At 36.3% G+C, this 7,508-nt stretch overlaps 1 long non-coding RNA gene across 1 annotated transcript in view; it reads left to right on the top strand.

Annotated features, from left to right (window-relative positions):
• LOC134737480 (uncharacterized) overlaps nt 1-5,622 on the top strand; it is a 103,812-nt gene extending 98,190 nt beyond the window's left edge. The window contains exon 2 of the long non-coding RNA XR_010122444.1: nt 5,427-5,622. This is a non-coding gene — a long non-coding RNA (uncharacterized lncRNA). The remainder of the gene's footprint in view (nt 1-5,426) is intronic.
• The last annotated feature ends 1,886 nt before the right edge of the window (nt 5,623-7,508 follow it).

A 7,508-nucleotide genomic window follows, 5' to 3' on the forward strand; every position in this document is an offset into this window, starting at 1 on the left:
AAAATGGTGTAGTATTTGCATAAGCCTGCACACATCCTCCCATACACTTTAAAACATCTCTAGTTACTGACAATACTTAATATAATGTCAATGCTATATAATTATACTGATTTTCAAATTTTGCATTATTCACTATTATTATTTTAGAATATTGTCTGTCTTTTGTTAGAGTATTGTCTTGTTTAATTCCCAGATGTGGAACATACAAATAGGAAGGGCTGACTGTGCCTCATTTAAAATTATTGGATTAGTCCAAGACAGGAACATCTCCATCAATACTTTTGATGGCAGTAGCAGCCCATCTAGAGTGGCTGCTGCCACAATGCTGGCTGCAGTGGGGAGACTTCCTGAGCCTCCCACTCCACAGAACAGGCAGGAACCCCACCCTCCCCAAGTGCCACTGCACCTGCCCTGCCACGGCTCCAGAACTGAGTGTCCCTGTGCTCTTGGGGCCCTGGAAAGGCTCCCCTTCCCCCAACAGGCTCGGAAGTGCCTGCTCCTGCTGCCTGATCTCTCCCTGCTACCAGTGCCCACTCCTGTCATGGAGCAAGGTTGGGCTGAGCCTGGGTGCCATCACAGCCTGGCTGGGTGTGCACACAATCAGGGCAGGACTGACACACCAGACCCCTGCTGCCTCGGCCCTCTTTGGACTTTGGGCACAATGAGCATGGGAGGAAAGCCGAGGAGGTCCTGATGGCAGCTTGGCACTGGTCTGCAAGTGCCACTTGGTATGAACAACTTGGGCACCATGAATGGCAAGGCCGAGAGGAAAACAGCCTCCTGGGCAGAAGCCAGCAGTTCCCCAGCAAAGCCCCACTTTCAGGCAGGGGAAGGCCTGAAGCCTGGCAGCCAGCCTGCCAGTCCTGCCAACTGGAAGGGGAACTCATGATACTTTTTCCCAGGCCTACCTATGGTGGCTCATGGACCAATCAGCATGCACTCCTTCACTCTGAAGACCATAAAAACTCCAGATTCAGCCAGAACAGAGGAGACATCAGGACAACCAGCTGCAGAGAGGAGCTACTCTCTCCAGGGCCTCCTCTCTGCTGAGAGCTGCAGACTATGGGACAACCAGCTACAGAGAGGAGCTACCCTCTCTGCTGAGAGCTGAACGCTGGATGGGACGACTTGCCTACAGAGAGGAGCTGCCCAGTGCAGGTCTCCTCTGAGCTGTTCTAACACTCAGTAATTAAGCTCTTCTTCATCTTGCTCACCCTCCACTTGTCTGTGTACCTCATTCTTCCTGGGTGCAGGACATGAACTTGGGCAAAGGCACCACAGGCCACAGAGGTTTCCAGACAGAAAAGCAACACTCCAAAGATTCCTAAGACTTTTATGTCTGGCCTATGCCTGTATGTAGCAATACCCTTAAATCATATTGGTCCATTTTAGTTGAACAAGACTGAAAATTGATATGATTCATCCCACACTGCTCCTTCTTCTTTTTTTTTTTCCATAAAATTCCCCCTCCAGGCAACCACTCTTCTGACCTCTCATGTTTTCCATTTCTTAGGATTTTTTCTTTACCCAAGAAGATTATTTAGAATTATGTTTTTAAATTTCCAAATAGTTGGGGATTTTCTAGTTATCTTTTTCTTATTGATGTCTAATCTAGTTTCATTTGTCCCAGAACACAGATCTGCAAGTTTTTAATTCTTGGCAATTTACTTAGACATGCTCTAGGATTCAGTATATGTTTACTTTGGTGAATGTTCCATCTGAATATGAAATGTTATATTAATGTCAATTAGGTCAATTTGGTTAAAAATCTTCAAATTTTTGCAGCTTTTTTTTTTTTTTTTTTGAGACAGAGTCTTACTCTGTCACCCAGGCTGGAATGCAGTGGCATGATCTCGGCTAACCACAACCTCTGCCTCCTGGCTTCAAATGATTCTTCTGTCTCAGCTTCCCAAGTGGCTGAGATTACAGGTGCCCACCACCATGCCCGGCTAATTTTTAAATTTTAGTAGAGATGGGATTTCATCATGTTGGCCAGGCTAGTCTCAAACTCCTGACCTCAGATGACCTGCCTGCCTTGGCCTCCAAAAGTGCTGGGACTACAGGCACGAGCCACTGCACCCAGAGCTTTTTTTGCTTAGCAATGACTAAGATAAAATCAATCCAGGTAGGACTGTAGATTTGTGTATTTCTCCTTTAGTTCTGTCAATTATTATTATTTTTTATGAATATGTGTTATTAGGTACATCTAGAGTGAGAATTTTTAAATAGTCATGGTGAATTTCCCTTTTATCATTATAAAAGTTACCTATTTATGATCATTTTACTTGTCTTAGAGTCTATTTTGGTTGATATTAAAATAGCTTCCGGATATTTCTTACAATTAGTGTTTGCATTTTACATCTTTTAAAAATATTTTTATTTTAATTTTTGTGGGTACATAATAGGTGTATATATTTATGGGGCACATGAGATATTTTGGTACAGACTGCATGTCATATCTTTTTCTATAATTTTACGTTTGATGTAAATGTTTTTATATTTAAAATGTCTCTGTTACACAATATATATACATATATATTGTTGGGTATATTTTAATCCACTCCCTAAATCTCTGCCTTGTAATTGGAGTGCTTAGTTCATTTACACCTAATGTGTTTACCTGTACAGTTGAGTTTAAATTTACCATTTTACATTTGGTCACTATCTTTCACACTTATTATGTGCTGCTTTCTTCTTTTCCTCCTTTTTGTTAGATTAGTCATGTATTTTTCATTGGCTTTTTATTTTTGGCTTTTTAGCTTTACTGTTTTTGCTCATTTTAACAGTTTTCTAGAATAAACATTACAGCATACATTTTAAGTTAATGCATTCCACCTTAAATATAAAAACTTTAGAATAATGTCTTTTCCTTTGCTCCTTTCATTGCTTCTGTTATCACCATCATATATTATACTTATATATCTTTTTAAAACTCCACAGCACTTTGTTACTATTTTACCTTTAGACAATTGATGGTCTGTTCCGAAATTTTACTGCTTTACAACCCATTCACCATTTCCAGTGCTCTGCATTTCTCCTGGAGATCCACGTTCTCCTATGGTGCTATTCTGATCATCTTTCATGAGCATTTCTTCCAATGCAGAGCAGCTGACAAGAAATTCTCTTAATTTTTGCTAATCTAAAAGAGTTTCTATTCTAATGCAGATCAGCTGACAAGAAATTCTCTTAATTTTTGCTAATCTAAAACAGTTTCTATTTTACCTTCATTCTTGATGAATACTTTTGCAAGACACTGAACTATGGGTTAATGTTTTTGTTTTGTTTCTTTTGTACTGTCTTCTGGCTAATTGTTTCTGTTGAGAAATCAAATGTCATTCTTACTGTTGTTCATCTGAATATGATGTCCATTCTTATTCTAACTGATTTAATGACTTTATTGTTTGGGGATTTTTGCATAGGTTTCTTCTTTTTTCACAAGTTTTATTTTGATGTGTCTAGTTGTCTTTATATTTAAACCGATATGCTATTGACCTATTTCTTGAGTTCCTGGTTCTATCTTCTGGTGTCCAGAGTTACATTAAACCAATCCAATGAATTCTTTGTTTCATATATTGTAGAATTCTAGAATTTTCTAGAATTTTCAGTTCTAGAATTTTCATTTAGTTCACTGCTAGTTTCTCTGCTGAAATTCTGTATTTATGCATTTTATCCATCTTGCCACTAAATGTTTTAAATTCTTCATAACAATTATTTTTAAATTCCTTATCTGCTTAGTGTAAAATCAAGGTTATCTATTAGTCTGCCTTAATTGATTGCCTTTTCTCTTGATTATGGCTCATATTTTTTTGTTTAGTTGTAAATCTCATATTTTAAAAAATTATATTGTGCATTTTTTATAAAGGAATGGTAGAAACTGAAGTAGATAATATGTATACATATGTATTTTGTTTTCTTCCATTTTGTTTTTCCCAGAAAGAACACACACTTTTCTTCTCCACACAACTTGGGTGAAGGCTGATCACTAAGATACCCTCATGGGCCACAACTTTAATTAGTTTCAGTTTCTATCTGGTTTCCAACACGATTATATAAAATCTCTCTCTGCCTTACAGCCCTACTTCTAAGTTGCCCTTATTGCCCTCTGAGGACCCCATTTATTTAATCTTATCAGAATTTGAGTGGGAAGAAGGTTGGGTTAGTTTTAATTTACTTCCAGACCAAACTTTAGTCTTGTTTGTAATGCAAGATCTCCTGCTGCTCTCTTGCTATTTCCCCACTACTATTCAATCACTGAGATTCCCAGGACATGAAGATTTTCAGAATGAGGGATTCCTTTTTGCATTTATGCTTCCCCAGACTTCTTTTTGTCATGTCAGATCATTCTCTCCATCAAATTTTGGCTCATTTCTCTTTTCCCACCAAAATCTGTCTGCTTAAGGGGGGCGGACTGAACAGCCTCTGCCAAGGCAAAGACTAGAAAAAGGTGCCCTGTATGAAAGTGGCTGCTGTTCTTTACCCACCTATGAAGGCCTTATCCCTGCCTGGAATTTAGTTCACTTAGACTTCTATGCATCCATCACACTGTGTGGCTTAAAATATATATAAAAGCCATATATTTAAAAGCCACTCAAATATATCAAACATATATATATATATATAAAATGAGTATATATATATAAAAACTCATGTGAGTTTTAGTTTAGTATATATATATATAAAACTCTTGAGTTTTAGTTTAGTATACATATATAAAACTCATATGAGTTTTAGTTTAGTATATATATATATAAAACTCTTGAGTTTTAGTTTAGTATACATATATAAAACTCATATGAGTTTTAGTTTAGTATATATATATAAAATTCATATGTTTTACTTTAGTGTATATATAAAAAACTCATATGAGTTTTAGTTTATCCAGTGTTTCCTCACTGTTATAATGGAAGTGATGGTCATTCCATCTTAAATGAAAGTGAAATCCACTGTGTTATTTTCATTATGGAAAGAGATATAAGCCACGAATTGTGCAATGAAAATAAATCATCAGGTATTAACAAAATGGTGGACTGGAATGAAGAAAGAATTTAGCATGACTGTAGATTTGAAACTAACAAGCTTTTTAAGATAGTAAATCTACAGAAGAAAAGGTGAGAAAATAGATACCTGAATATTAATAGGAACACCTAAATAAATACATAGAAAGAGTTTTACCAACTAAACTTCAGTGGAATTGCTAATATTCTGTCAAAAAGATAGTTTATTTCAATATCTTTTACATGACTCGAAAAATGTGCAATCCAACTGCTATTGGCTGGATTATGTTTTCCCAAAATTCATTATGTTGAAGTTTTAACCTCCAGTACCTCAGAATATGACTAATTGAGGAAAGATCTTTAAAGAAGTAATTAAGTTAAAATGAGGTCTCTGGTGTGGGCCTTAATCAGATCTGACTAATGTCCTTACAGGAGGAGGAAACTTAAACACAGAGAGAGACACCAGGGGTGGGTGCACACAGAGAAAAGACCACATGAGGACACAATAACAAGACAAGCATCTGCAAGCTAAGGAGAGAAGCACCAGAGGAAACCGAGACTGAGGACAGCTTCATCTTGTTTCTAGCCTCCAGAACTGTGGCCAAATAAATTTTTGTTGTTTAAGCCACTCGGTTTGTGGTATTTGCTATGGCAACTCTAGCAAACGAATATACCAACCAAGAATCAAAACTATCACGTCTTGTTTCAGTCTAAAACCATAGGTATCATCTAATTAAAAGTTCAAGACTATTTAAATTTTACAAAGTACTGGAATTTGTCATTGTCCTGTAACGTGCTGGGGAGACTAATGGCCATTCTTCTCCTGAGAAGATATAGTCTGTTGGTAATGGTAAAATGTTCATGAGAATGTCTTACACTTATACCCCAGACAAGGTGGCCCCAAGACCAGGGGAAGCATAGCTATCATTGTCTTTTAATCACACAGAGCGTAATTTTTGCTGACTTCAGAGCTAAGAATGTTAAGGCATCACTCTCGGAAATGAAATTAGTAGTGACAGGACAAATGGGATTGAGAATGGCTTTATGCTTCCACCATCATTTCCACAAGCTAAAGACAGCATGTATTTGCACAGCACAAGTCAAAACTGTCCTATAGTTTATAATGCACTCATTCAAATAAAATTAAACTTTATCTACTGTGTGAGCAGCCCTATTTTATCCATCTCTGGTGATCCAAAAAATTTCATTCATGGCATTTGATTGATAGGCCTCATAAGTCTCTTCAAATCTATTATTTCCCCCTGCATTTTCCTGCTTGCCATTTTTTTTTGAAGAAAATTTTTTTTGTCTCAGAATTTCCATATTCTAGATTTTACTATTAGGATGCATGTGGTTTTAAGAAATGTTCCTTCAACCCTTAATTTCCTCTAAATTGTTGTGAGATACTGTGCTTGAGCAATTCAGATAATTTTTTTAGGTCTCACTAAACCACACCCTTTGTTTATTTTTAACATGAAGATTGATTGTTCAGGTATTGTCAGCATTATTCATCCATCATCAAGATTTCTACCCACTTTCCACCTAACAGTTTTGGCAGTCACTCATAATCATTATCTGCATCCATTATTGCATTGGGGGAACAAAATGGTTATATTCTAATTCCTTATTACTTCTGCATTTACTCACTGAATTTTTAAAACTTCAAGATATTTAGGGATTTTTAAATTATCTTTTTGTTATTGAAATCTAATATCGATAGTGAATTTTTTAAAATAATAAATACTTTTTCTCGTAATGATTACCCTGTGAAAAGTTAATATAGAAAGAAAATAAATGCTTGATTCTTTCTATTTACTTACTAGTTTCTCTCTTAAGTATGACTTCTCACTTCCTCCAGGGGTTGTCTAGAAGGCATTTTGTTTTATTTTTAAAATATTTTTACAAATTCATGTACATTTTAGCATAGGTACTGCATTTCAAGCTACTATAGTTATCTTTATTGATGATGTCTGATTGCCCCTATTTTGCCTGGGAGAACTCTTTCAGATTGACTCCCAACTACTCCTGACACAACCCAGAGTCTTTAACAAAGTCCTTTGCATCTGGCATGAAGAAATATTCCTGAACTATCTTGTCCTTTTCTCATCCCATACCTGGAATCAGCCACTTCTGCAAGACATGCTGGCTTTTTGTGGCAAGAAACGATATTTAGCAATCACAATCTGGGTTCTTCAGGGTGCTCATTGCTACAGATGGATCATTATTTTCATGTTTTTTTCCAGAGACAGAGCTAAGAAAAAATGAAAATACAAGAGCTAGAAAATATATCGTGAGTTTATACTGTTATTTTCAATTCAAATTTGGGGTTAACTGGTTTTTGCTTCACTTTTTTTGTCTTGTAATATGTCTCTTTTGTATTGAATATTACGGTTCCTAACAGCATTACCATAATCACTTATTTGCTTGTGTGTGTGTGTTTCAGACTGTATTCAGAGTTGTTTTTTAGAATCATATTTACATGGGAAAAATATGTTTAATGATATGTACAAACCA

The sequence above is a fragment of the Symphalangus syndactylus genome, chromosome 8 (genome assembly GCF_028878055.3).
Source record: "Symphalangus syndactylus isolate Jambi chromosome 8, NHGRI_mSymSyn1-v2.1_pri, whole genome shotgun sequence".
NCBI lineage: Eukaryota > Metazoa > Chordata > Mammalia > Primates > Hylobatidae > Symphalangus > Symphalangus syndactylus.